Here is a 13,359-nt window from a genome sequence, read left to right on the forward strand (position 1 = left end):
GCTTCTCCCTCTGCCTCTCTCTCTCTCTCTCTCTGTGTCTCTCATGAATAAATAAATAAATAAATCTTTAAAAAAAATAAATAAAATCTTTAAAAAAAATGTTTTGAAAGGCAGGGGGTGTAGAGAATGGGAGAGAGAGGGATGGCGTGTGACTACTAACTCCTTTCGGGAGTGAAGAACACGTTCCGAAATTGGGTGGTGGTGAGGGTGGCATAACCTTGTGAATATACTAAAAACCGCTGGACTGTATACATTAAAATAGTGAGTTTTATGATATGTGGGTTTAAAAAAAAACAAAAAACAACCCACCCTCCTGTGTGTAGCAGTAGGAACATACTCAGGGCAAGTGACAGAAAAAAACAGCAAACGGGCGCCTGGGTGGCTCAGTTGGTTAAGCAACTGCCTTCAGCTCAGATCATGATCCTGGAGTCCCAGGATCGAGTCCCACATCGGGCTCCCTGCTCAGCAGGGAGTCTGCTTCTCCCTCTGACCTCCCCGCTCTCATGCTCTCTCTCTTTCTCTCCCATTCTCTCTCTCAAATAAATTTAAAAAATCTTTAAAAAAAAAAAAAAAAGAAAGAAAAAACAGCAAACATCCAGAGTAGCTTCACACAGGTGTTTGTGGCTGGAGCTGGAATTTTCCAAAGGCTACTGGCCTTGGCTCACATGGACCAGGATGGCTAAAACCGACAGGGGCGGGGCGCCTGGGTGGCTCAGTTGGTTGGGCGACTGCCTTCGGCTCAGGTCATGATCCCAGGGTCCTGGGATCGAGTCCCGCATCCGGCTCCCTGCTCAGCGGGAAGCCTGCTTCTCCCTCTCCCACTCCCCCTGCTTGTGTTCCCTCTCTTGCTGTCAAATAAATACATAAAATCTTTTTTTTAAAAAAGAAAGCAACCACAGAGCCCACTCTAATTCAAGGGAGGATAACATAACCCTCAATGAGATGGATTTTTAAAAGATTTGGGGGCTGTTTTAATCCTCCAAAAAGGTTCTGACAGACACCCCAGGAAGGGCTCATTGACACACACTGCACCCTGAATGTTTGCACCTTCGTGGTAGTTTGAGTCCTTGTCAGCTGGTTTTGTTGTGGATCTAGTCAGTGAGATTTTGCTGTGCTCTCCTGGTTCAACTGTTTTTATGTAGGAATTTGGAGATTTTGAAATAACTATATCACCATCACCACCACCATCATCCAAGACTCTGCCCTCTGGGTTTTAATTTGGATCTGTATAGTTTCTTCATTCCTGAGGTGATACAGGTCATGAGCCAATATGGGACCCGCAGGGCTCATAGAAACTGTAGGAATGTTCTGGCCAGTCAGCCTTCATCTGTGTAACCTCAAATGACTGGAACTTGCCAAGTTTCTTCATTAGTAAATGCAAACACTCACTTTGAGAAGACGCATTAAGTGGGGCACCTGGGTGGCCCAGTAGGTTAAGTGTCTATCTCCTGGTTTCAGCCCAGGTCATGATCTCAGGGTCGTGGGATGGAGCCCCACGTTGGGCTATGCTCAGCTTGGAGTCTGCTTGAGATTCTCTCTCCCTCTGCTCCTCCCCCCACTCACACTCTCTTTCTCTCTCTCAATAAATAAATAAATCTTTTTTTAAAAAAAACCCTCATATCTTAAAAAGAAAAAAAGAAGATGCATTAAGAAATACCAGACAAAGCATTTGGCATGTATTAGATACTCAGTAAAGATAGGTATTAAAAAATAAAAAATAATACAGTTGCTGACAGATTGAAGAGAAAAACAAAGATTGGAGGAGTATGTGTGTGTGTTTGTGTGTGTGTGTGTGTGTGTGTGTGTTTGTGTTGGTTAAGTCAAGCCAATCTTTCTAGAGTGATTAGTAATATTTAAACCAGAGCTCTACAACTGTTATTGTCTTTGGCTCGAATTTCCCCATCTGGGAATGAATTCCAAGGAAATCCATTCACAAAGAGAAAACATGTAATTTCTCTGCAGATGTTTTAATAGCTCTATCCATGGTAAGAAGTAATTGGAAACAAAACAACTGACTAATAAGAAAGAAAATCTTGAGGGGCACCTGGGTGGCTCAGTTGGTTAAGCGCCCACTCTTAATTTTGACTCAGGTCATGATCTCAGTGTTGTGAGCTCCGTACTGAGCATAGAGCCTGCTTAAGGTTCTCTCTCTTCCCTCTCCCTTTGCCCCTCTTCCCCCCACTCATGCACTCTCTCTCTCTCAAAAAAAAGAAAAGATAAAGAAAGAAAGAAAGAAAGAAAGAAAGAAAGAAAGAAAGAAAGAAAGAAAGAAAGAAAGAAAGAAAGAAAGAAAATCTTGAAAAAGCAGAGGAAGAGAGAAAAATAGCAAAAGAAAATGGAAGTGTAAGAAGTCAAATGGTCAGTCCCTCCACTGGAGCAACCATTAAGCAAAAACTGACAGAATCAACTTTTTCTGGAGCTCTGGAATCCAATCAAGAGCTTACAGCCACCAGAAAGTGCTAAGTGAAGGAAAAAAAATTATTAAGTTTTAGTAAGAAAGGATTGTGTCCATTGATAGATGAATGGATAAAGAAGATGTGATATATATATACAATGGAATATTATCCAGCCTTAAAAAAAGATGAAATCCTGGTGCACCTGGGTGGCTCAGTCGGTTAAGTGTCTGCCTTCGGCTCAGGTCATGATCCCAGGGTCCTGGGATCGAGCCCCGCATCGGGCTCCCTGCTCAGCAAGGAGCCTGCTTCTCCCTCTCCCTCTGCCTGCCTCTCTGCCTACTTGTTCTCTCTCTCTATCTCTCTGTCAAATAAATAAATAAAATATTTTAAAAAAAGAAAAGATGAAATCTTGCCATTTGCAACAATATGGATGAACTAGACAGAATTACGCTACTTGAAATAAGTCAGTCAGAGATGAATACCATATGATCTCACTCATAAGCAGAATTTAAGAAACAAAACAAATGAGCAAACGGGGGGTGGGGGGAAGAGACCAACCAAGAAACAGACTCTTAACTATAGAGAAAAACTGATGGTTACCAGAGGGGATGTGGGGGGGGATGGGCAAAATTAAAATAAATAAATAAACAAACAAATAAATAAATAAAAGATTGCGTGTGTGTTTTTTTCCTTCCCACCAACCAACACCCATTTCTCTGGCTGTGAGGATGGCAGCCCATGTTCCTGGTGTAACTTGCTAGACCAGCAGCTTTGTTCCAAATACTGTGCTTGTATGTTTTGGACCAATCTGTCAGTTACCTAAGGTACTGGTGCAAGGATTTGCCTTGGTCTTGCCCCCTCAGGCTGAGTCAGCCTCCCAGGTAGTGATTTCCAAAAGCATTTATTTATTTATTTTTAAAGATTTTATTTATTTATTCATGAGAGACAGAGAGAGAGAGAGAGAGAGAGGCAGAGGGAGAAGCAGGCTCCCAAGGAGCAGGGAGCCCGATGCGGGACTCGACCCCAGGACCCTGGGATCATGACCTGAGCCGAAGGCAGACGCTTAACCATCTGAGCCACCCAGGTGCCCTTTCAAAAGCATTTAAAGATGTTGAATACCCTTAGCCATCTGGACAAGGGACCGTAGACAAGGACAGCAGCAGGTGGACTCAAAAGCCTGGGAAAGAAGGAAGATACTGGGAGGAATAAGGGCTTTGAGGGACTATAGCATATAGCAGGCTATTTGAACTACAAAGGGAATGCCCAGGGCCAGATGCATACATAGGAAAGAGCTTAGAAGGTTCTAGGCTTGCATGTTTAGCTGATCTTTGGGCTCTGCACAAGCAGCAGATGAAAGCTAAAGCAGAGTTCTAGGGGGCCTGGCTAATCAATGTAGGAGCACCCCAGGTCAGATCCAATCTGTGAAGATTAGGAGAAAGGCCTTTTTCTTCTTCTTTTTGGCTCCAGGCAGTTACAGTTATGGAAATCTTTGTCTACCGAGATAACAGAACACGTTCAGTGATGATACACAACAAGGAATACCGTTTTGGTGAAATATTTTGGAAAAAATCTCTCTCACACAGAGAGAGAGAGAGAGGGAGAGAGAGAGAGAGAAAATATCAGCCCTCAACAATCAAGAACAATAAACTCTGGAGAAAGGGGGAAATCTGATTTTCAGAGTTACTATATTATAATATTCAAAATATTCAGTTTTCAACAAAAAATAACAAGGAATGCAAAGAAACAAAAATATGTATCCCATTCACAGGGAGGGGACTGTCCTTGACAGAGTCTGGATATTGAACTTATTAGACAAATACTTTAAACCAACTGTCTTAAATATGCTCAAAAATCTAAAGAAATTGAGGAGAACAATGAAAAAATAGAGGATATTAATAAAAAGATAAAAACTATAAAAAGGGACCATATCAAATACTGGAGCTAAAGAGTACAATACTTGAAAGAAAATATTCACTAGGGGGATTCAGAAGCAGATTTGATCAGGCAAAAGAAAGAATCCATAAACTTAAAAGATAGAACAATTGAAATTATCCAATCTAAGGAGCACAGAGAAAAAACAATGAAAAATAGAGCTTAAGGGATATGTAGGACATCATCAAATGTATCAATATATGCATTATGAGAACCCTGACAGGAAGAGAAAGGAAGAGGCAAAAGAATAATTGAAAAAGTTAAGGCCAAACACTTCCAACATTTTGTGAAATCATGAATCTACATAGTCAAAAACTCAACTGCAAGTATGAAAAATCCAAAAAGATCCACAAAAAGACTTTATAAGCAAATTTTCAAAAATCAAACACAAAGGGGAGGATTTTGGAAAGAGAGTGAAGTAGCAAGCATCAAAACTGTCTCCCCACCTAGATAAGAATTACACTAGCAGATTCTGTTTTGTGGGACTGCCTGGGTGGCTCAATCAGTTAAGCGTCTGCCTTCAGCTCAGGTCATGATCTCGGGGTCCTGGGATCGAGTCCCAAGTCTGGCTTCCTGCTCAGTGGGGAGTTTGCTTCTCCCTCTACCCTCCCCTCTGCTCATGATCTCTCTCTCTCTCATGCTCTCTCTCTCTCAAATAAATAAATAAAATCATAAAAAAAAAAGAATCTGTTTTGTGTAACTACTTTGGAACTCTGGAGTCTACTGAATGCTTGTAACTTCCAAGGAAAGGCTTGGACAGAAAAGAGTGATTATTCTTGGTCAATTTTAGGTCTTAGCAGAGTAGTAGTACCCGACCCTTTCCCCTCAGCACCAAGGCAGGCAGCCGTGTACATGCTCCAGAAACAGCTTTTGCACAGCTAACAGGGGCTAGGGTGGGCAAAAAGGACCATGCTTCCGACATTGGAGATCTGTGATCTGCACTCTAATCACTGATTGTTGCTTCTGACCACAGAGGTTCGGACAAAAAGAGTGTCTATTCTTTGTTGCTCCTCCACCTAGTGTTGCAAGCACATCCCCCTCTGGCCGAAATGATTTCCAGGAGATTTAAAGGATCAGAACTTTTTTTCCCCATCCTTTATTTTTCTCTTTTCCCATTTTAAGAGCCAGACATTGAAGTATAAGACATTCAAAAGCAACTGCAATGCAGAGGAAATTAGAAAGTCAGTGTGAATGTGAGGGATAGATGCAGACTCAAAAAAACACCAGAAAAGGCTGTATGTATACACCTTAGGTTGATCCTCAGCCTCAGCTACAACAATTAGAACATCAAGGGGCACGTGGGTGGCTCAGTCGTTAAGCGTCTGCCTTCGGCTCAGGTCACGATCCCAGGGTCCTGGGATCGAGCCCCACATGGGGCTCCCTGCTCCGTGGGAAGCCTGCTTCTCCCTCTCCCACTCCCCCTGCTTGTGTTCCCTCTCTTGCTGTGTCTCTCTCTGTCAAATAAATGAATCAAATCCTTAAAAAAATAAAAAATAAAAAGAGAAAGAAGGGAGGACAGACAGGGAGTCAGGGGAAGGAGGGAGTGACGTCACAGTGTAGAAACCTCCCTCAGCCAGGCGGTCAAGGTCAACATCAACTGTGATAAGTCATCCTGAGGTCACGGACCCCTTGAATGATATGATGAGAATGGTCTCACCTAGTCTTGCCATGAGACAATCATCAGACAAACCCAAGTTGAGGGAGTTTTTACAAAATACCTGACCAGTACTCCTCAAAACTGTCAAGTCACTGATGGGGCACCTGGGTGGCTCAGTCAGTTAAGCGTCTGACTCTTGGTTTCAGCTGGGGTCATGATCTCAGGGTCATGAGATCGAGCCCTGTGTTGGGCTCCATGCTCACCGTGGATTCTGTCTCCCCTCTCTCTTTGCCCCTACACCCACCCACATGATCTCTCTCTCAAATAAATAAATAAATCTTTTTTTTTAAAGCCAAGTCATTGACAATAAGGAAAATCTGAGAAATTATCACAGATCAGAGCAGCTTAGGAGATGTGACAACTAAATGTAATATGATACCCTCAATGGGTCCTGGAACAGGAAAAGGACATTATAGGAAATATAAAATCCAAATCAAGTGCCGAGTTTCATTAAGAAGAGCATATCAATGTTAGTTTCTTTGATGTTACAAATATACGACCATAATGTAGGATGTTACCAGTGGGGGCACCTCTATGGAGTATACAGGAGTTCCTATACTATCTTTGTACATTTTTTTAAATCTAAAATTATTCTCAAATACAGTTGTTGTTTTTTTAAAGAGCCATATACTTCAAAATGTCAATGTTGCGCATACAAAAAAGGTTCTGGAAATGCTCAAGGTGAGGGAGGCTAAAGACACCCCCCCTACAACTAAACACAGTTCCTGACCTGGACTGGATCCTGGGCTAGGGTGGGGGAAATAAATGCTGAAAGGACATTTTTGGTGTCATTTTGCATCACTGAAATGTGAACGAAAGATTCAAATTTTAGAATGTTTTATCAGTGTAAAATTTACTGAAGTTGATATGTACTAACTATAGTTTGTAAGATAATTTCTTAAGGAAATATATTGAATATTTAAGGATAAAGGGCTTGATACATGGCGACCTTACACTCCAATGATTCAGTAAAAATGTACAGTTGACCCTTGCACAATGCAAGGGTTAAGGGCACCAACCTCATGTGCAGTTGAAAATTGATGTATAACTTTTGACTCCCCCCAAATTTAACCACTAATAGCCTACTATTGACAGGAAGCCTTACTGATAACATAAACAGTCGATTAACACATATTTTGCATGTCATATGTATTGTATTCTTAAAGGAAGCTAAAGAAAAAGAAATGTTATTAAGAAAATCATAAGGAAGAGGGCACCTGGGTGGCTCAGTCGGTTAAGCGTCTGCCTTCGGCTTAGATCATGATCCCAGGGTCCTGGGATCGAGCCCCATGCTGGGCTCCTTGCTCAGTGGGGATTCTGCTTCTCCCTCTACCCCTCCCCTCTGCTCATGATCTCTCTCTCATGCTCCCTTTCAAATAAATAAATAAAATCTTAAAAAAAAGAAAATCATAAGGAAGAGAAAATACACTTATAGTACTGTATTTATTTAAAAAAATTTTTTTAATTATGTAAGTGGACCCGTCCTGTTCAAACCCATATTGTCAGGGGCCAACTATATATATTACACATATAACTACATATAATATATATAGTATAATATTATATCTATATATTATACTATTATAAGTAATATCTGTTATATATAATTATATATGTTTTATTATTAAACTATATGTAACTATAATACATGATATACATAATATATAATCATATATAACAGTATGATTATATATTAGAATATATTATTATATTAGTACATATATTTTATAGCTTTAATATATAATTATACATAATAGCTATATGTTAAAGCTATAGTATATAATTATATATAATATTTATAATAATGATTATATGTTATCATATGTCATGTTAGCATATATAATATTATTTACTGTAGATATATTATTATATATTAAAGCTAATGGGACAAAATGTTAGCAATATGAGACCTATGCAGAAAGGAAAAGGCACACAAATGTTCTATTATTCTGATTCTTGGAAATTTTCTGTAAATTCAAAATTATTTAAAAATAAAATATTTTTATTTTAATTATTTATTTACTTAATTTTAAGTAAACTCTACCCCCAACGTGGGGCTCGAAGTCACCATCCTGAGATCAAGAGTTGCATGCTCTACTGAGCCAGCCAGGTGCCCCCTACAAATAAAATTTTTTTTTATTTTTTATTGTTATGTTAATCACCATACATTACATCATTAGTTTTTTAAAATATTTTTTATTGTTACGTTAATCACCATACATCATTTAGCTTTTGATGTAGTGTTCCATGATTCATTGTTTGTGCATAACACCCAGTGCTCCACGCAGAACGTGCCCTCTTTAATACCCATCACCAGGCTAACCCATCCCCCCACCCCCTCCCCTCTAGAACCCTCAGTTTGTTTTTCAGAGTCCATCGTCTCTCATGGTTCGTCTCTCCCTCCGACTTACTCCCCTTCATTCTTCCCCTCCTGCTATCTTCTTCTTTCTTTTTTTTTTTCTTAACATATATTGCATTATTTGTTTCAGAGGTACAGGTCTGTGATTCAACAGTCTTACACAATTCACAGTGCTCACCATAGCACATACCCTCCCCAGTGTCTATCACCCAGCCACCCCCTCCCTCCCAGCCCCCACCACTCCAGCAACCCTCAGTTTGTTTCCTGAGGTTAAAAATTGCTCATATCAGTGAGGTCATATGATACATGTCTTTCTCTGATTGACTTATTTCATTCAGCATAACACCCTCCAGTTCCATTACAAATAAAATATTTTAAAATTCTCTTTGCACACTGACATAGCTTGGGTCATTTGTCCATTCCACACTCCTACAGTAGGTACCGAGTGTGCCAGGCCCCGCGTCAGGTGCTAAGGATCCCACTGAGCAGTCCCAGTTCCTGGAGGAGTCTCGCGCCTCAGCGAATGTTGACCCCACATTAGGTACCTAAGTGTCTCCGTGGAATTATGGTACGCGTGTGGCTCTTAGCTTGATTTTCTTCTTGCTATATTTGTCCCACCCTGGCCTCTCAAAGCAAGAAGCTAGTCTTTTATCTTCTGCTCATGGTTTAGGGCTGCTGGGCCGAAAGCACTGGGAAAGAAAATCTTCCAGCATCTATACAAATTCTTTTTTTTTTTTTAAAGATTTTATTTATTTATTTGAGAGAGAGAGAATGAGAGATAGAGAGCACGAGAGGGAGGAGGGTCAGAGGGAGAAGCAGACTCCCCTCTGAGCAGGGAGCCCGATGCAGGACTCGATCCCGGGACTCCAGGATCATGACCTGAGCCAAAGGCAGCCGCTCAACCAACTGAGCCACCCAGGCACCCGCATCTATACAAATTCTGATGTAAGCCACATTAGGCAGCAAGGACAGGGACAAGGTGTATAAAGAGGAGGAGCCAAAGCTTGCCCCAGACAGACGGAATCCACTACCCATAAGAGAAAAAGATACCATAGAAGAGCTTATTTCTCTCTCACGTAGGGGTAGGCACTCCAGGACAGGTTCTGGCTTTTGACCCTCCTCCTATCCAGAGGTAGAATCTGATTCCACAATCTCTGAGTCTGGGTTGACCTTAGTGACACACTTCTACCGCACGGAATGCAACAGAAGTGATGCTGTGTGAGTCTCGAGGCTAGGTTGTAAAAGGTGCCCGGCCCTCTTGGTGGGAAGCTCACTCTTAGAACCCTGCCACCATGCTGTGAGCAAGGCCAGGCCATATGCAGAGGCCACGTGTCCATGCTCTGTCTGAATGCCCCCACAGAGGTCTCGGCTCAACCAGCAAAGACCATCAGACAAGTGAGTGAAGAAGCCTGAAGCCCCAGCCTCCTCTGATTGTAACCACACCAAAGACCTCAAGCAAGAACCTGCTAGCTGAGCCCAGGCAACCACCAGGACCATGAGATACAATAAACAATCAATTGTATTTGTTGCCTTAGGGCATTAGGTTTGGGGCGGTTTGCTCTGCAAGAATAGGTGATCAGAACGTACGTGTTCCGTGCTAGAGTTCTTCGAAAGGATTAAGACCCGATCATCCACAGCAGTAATTCCCTTGATCCATGGGCTTTGTTGGATATTTTCTCTTCTGTACTTATTGATGTTTCTTTTTTTTATTTAAGATCAATTTATTTGTTTGAGAGAGAGCACGAGTGAGTGGGAGGAGCAGAGGGAGAGGGAGAGAGAGTCTCAAGCGGACTCCACGCTGAGCATGGAGCCTGACGCAGGGCTGGATCTCACGACCCTGAGATCACGACCTGAGCAGAAACAGAGTTGGTCATTTCACTGACTGCGCCACCCAGGCACTCCCTTACTGATGTTTCTTAACATCATCTCCCAAATAAACAACTGTATCAAATGCGTAATTCGGGGTCTGCCTCTGGAGACCAGGGTATTACACTCAGATCGTTGTCATGGTTAAGAGCAAGAACGCCATGGCCAAACTGACTAGGTTCAGGATGCAACTGTAACATTTACTAGCTACTGACCTTGGCTAAGTTAGTTACAATCTCTCTATTTCAATTTCCTCATCTGTAAATAGTGAATAAAAAATAGGCCTACCTCCTAAAGTTGTTCTAAGTTTCAATGAGCTAATATATGTACAGTGTTTAGAAGTTTCAGATACATAATCAGCAGTATAAATGTGTTCTTTTAAAAAACAAAGAGGGGCGCCTGGGTGGCTCAGTCGTTAAGCGTCTGCCTTCTGCTCGGGTCATGATCCCAGGGTCCTGGGATCAAGCCCCACATCGGGCTCTCTGCTCAGCGGGAAGCCTGCTTCTCCCTCTCCCACTCCCCCTGCTTGTGTTCCCTCTCTTCGCCGGGTCTCTGTCAAATAAATAAAATCTTTTAAAAAAAGAAGAAGGGGGGGGATGCATAGGGGAGTGTTCGCATATACATGACTGACAACTAATATTTAACAGACCTGACGCCATCTTTGCTTCCGGAGGAGAAAAGCATGTTATGAGCCCACTGAAATCCAGAACAGGCTCCCTAAACATTCTGGTCTTGGGATGTGAGCATGGAGTTTATACATCAATCATTAGGAGGCCTGAGGAGGTCATTAAGCAAACAACAACAAGATGGTGGGTCAAAAATGGACTCAGTATGGACAACATTCCTACATTATAAAAATCCCAGTTTTTTTTATGTTCCCCGTGACCATACCAAGTGTTGGTGAGGATGTGGAGCAACTAGAACTCTCCTAAGTTATGTAGGGGAATTTGAAATGGTACAAAACACTGGAAACCAGTTTGTGAGTTTCTTATCCCCCTGTGGATTGAATTTTCATTTCTCAAATGACTAATGACGTTGAGCATCTTCTCATGTGCTTATTGTCCATTGGTATATCTTCTTTGGAGAAATGTCTATCCAAATCTTTTGCCCATTTTCTAAGTGGGTTGTTTTTTGTTGTTGTTGATTTGTGAAAGATCTTTATATCTTCTAGATACAAGTCTTTTGCAAATATAGGTATTGTAAATATTTTCTCCCATTCCCCGGTTTATCATTTCATTTTCTTAAAGGGATCTTTCAAAAAGCAGATTTTAAAATTTGATAAAGTCTAAGTTACACTTTTTTCTTTTGTAGTCCACAATGCTTGTGTTACTTAGAAATCTTTGCCATTCCAGACTGTGAAAGTGTTCTTCTGTGCATTTTTCTTAGATACTGTTATAGTTTTAGCCTTTATGTGTAGTTCTCTAATCTATTTAAAGTAAATGTTTTTTTTTTATAATTTTTATTATTTTCAACGTGCCTCCAGTTGTTTTTTTTTTTTTAACATTTTATTTGTTTATTTGACAGAGAGAGACACAGTGAGAGAGGGAACACAAGCAGGGGGAGTGAGAGAGGGAGAAGCAGGCTTCCCGCAGAGCAGGGAGCCCGATGCGGGGGCTCGATGCCGGGGCTCAATGCAGGGCTTGAAGCGGGGCTTGAAGCGGGGCTCGATCCCAGGACCCTGGGACCATGACCTGAGCCGAAGGCAGACGCTTAACGACTGAGCCACCCAGGCGCCCCAAGTAAATGTTTTTATATGGTGTGAGGTCAGGGTCAAAGTTTATTTTTGCCCGTGTGTATAGTCAATTGTTCACCACCATTTCTTGAAAAGAATATCCTTTCCTCACTGGATTACAATGACCCCTGTGTTGAAAATCAATTGATCATATACTCATGGTTCTATTTCCGGACTTGCTTCCCACTTATATATATCTATCCTTATCCCAATACCACACTGACTTGATTTCCATTCTAAGTCTTGAAATCAGGTAATGTAACTTTGTTATTTTTCAAAGTTGATTTGGCTTTTACATTTCTGTATAAACTTTAAAAATCAGCTTGTAATTCCTGCAAAAATAAGAAAGCCTGCTGGGATTTTTATTTGATTGCATTAAACCTACACATCAATTTAAGGAGAATTGCTGTCATAAAATATTGAAGCTTCCAGTCCATGAGCATGGTATGCTGGTGTATCTCTCCATTTATTTAAGTCTTTTTTTTACTTTTCCAACAATGGCCCTTAGAGTGTTCATTGTACATTTAATAAACATATTTGGTTAAATTTACCCCTAAGTATTTCATGGTTTTGGACACTGTTTTAAATGGTATTAGTTTTATAAAAGTGGTGAGAGTATGACCCCTGCCTTCCTCCCTATCTTGGGGGAAAAGCATTCAGTCTTTTACCATTAAGTGCTATGTTACCTGTAGGTTTTTCATGGATACCCTTTATCAGGCTGAGAAGGTTTCCTTATTTCTAGTTTGCTGAAAGTTTTTTTTTCATAAATGGGTGAAATTTTTACATGTTGTCTTTTTTTTAAAACATGTTGGATTTTGTTCTGGAAGATAGTTAAGTTACTTGTGGATCTGTTTGATCCCTTTGAGACTTTTCCTAGAAGTTTTTTTTTTTTTTAATTTCAAAATAATTGTAATTCACATGAAATTTCAAAGATAGTACAAAGAGGGCCTATGTACCCTTTACACAGTTTCTTTTTTTTTTTGATGGAAAAAAGATAAGTTTATTTTGAATTGTTTTAATTTACAAATACAAAACACCTTGGAAGACAAAAAAAAAATGAAAGAAAAACACAAAACATAGGCAAATTTTTACTCCATGAGCTTCTCAAATCCTCACTTATTCACCAATCCCCAAGATGAAAAACTCTTCTAAAAAGGTATTCAGCCGCCAACAATGATGTTATTAATAGGGATATGGATCAATTTCACAAAAAAGCCAATGAATCCCATTATAGCAAATCCTATTGCTGTCGCCATGGCAATCTTCTGGAATTCTTTTCTATCAGGTTTAGTGCATCTTTTAACCAGCCGAATTGAGTCCTTCACAAACTGCCGATTTGGCTCAACAAACTGCATTACCTGATCCATGATGCCTGCCAGCCAACGGCTCAGACGCCAGCGACACGTAGCACAAATAC

At 40.7% G+C, this 13,359-nt stretch overlaps 1 pseudogene; it reads right to left on the reverse strand.

Annotated features, from left to right (window-relative positions):
• Window positions 1–12,923: 12,923 nt before the first annotated feature.
• Window positions 12,924–13,359, reverse strand: LOC112817198 (protein transport protein Sec61 subunit gamma pseudogene; annotated as a pseudogene).

Source organism: Callorhinus ursinus, unplaced genomic scaffold (genome assembly GCF_003265705.2).
Source record: "Callorhinus ursinus isolate GAN/ISIS: 27379988/994484 unplaced genomic scaffold, GSC_fseal_2.0 scaffold43, whole genome shotgun sequence".
Taxonomy (NCBI): domain Eukaryota; kingdom Metazoa; phylum Chordata; class Mammalia; order Carnivora; family Otariidae; genus Callorhinus; species Callorhinus ursinus.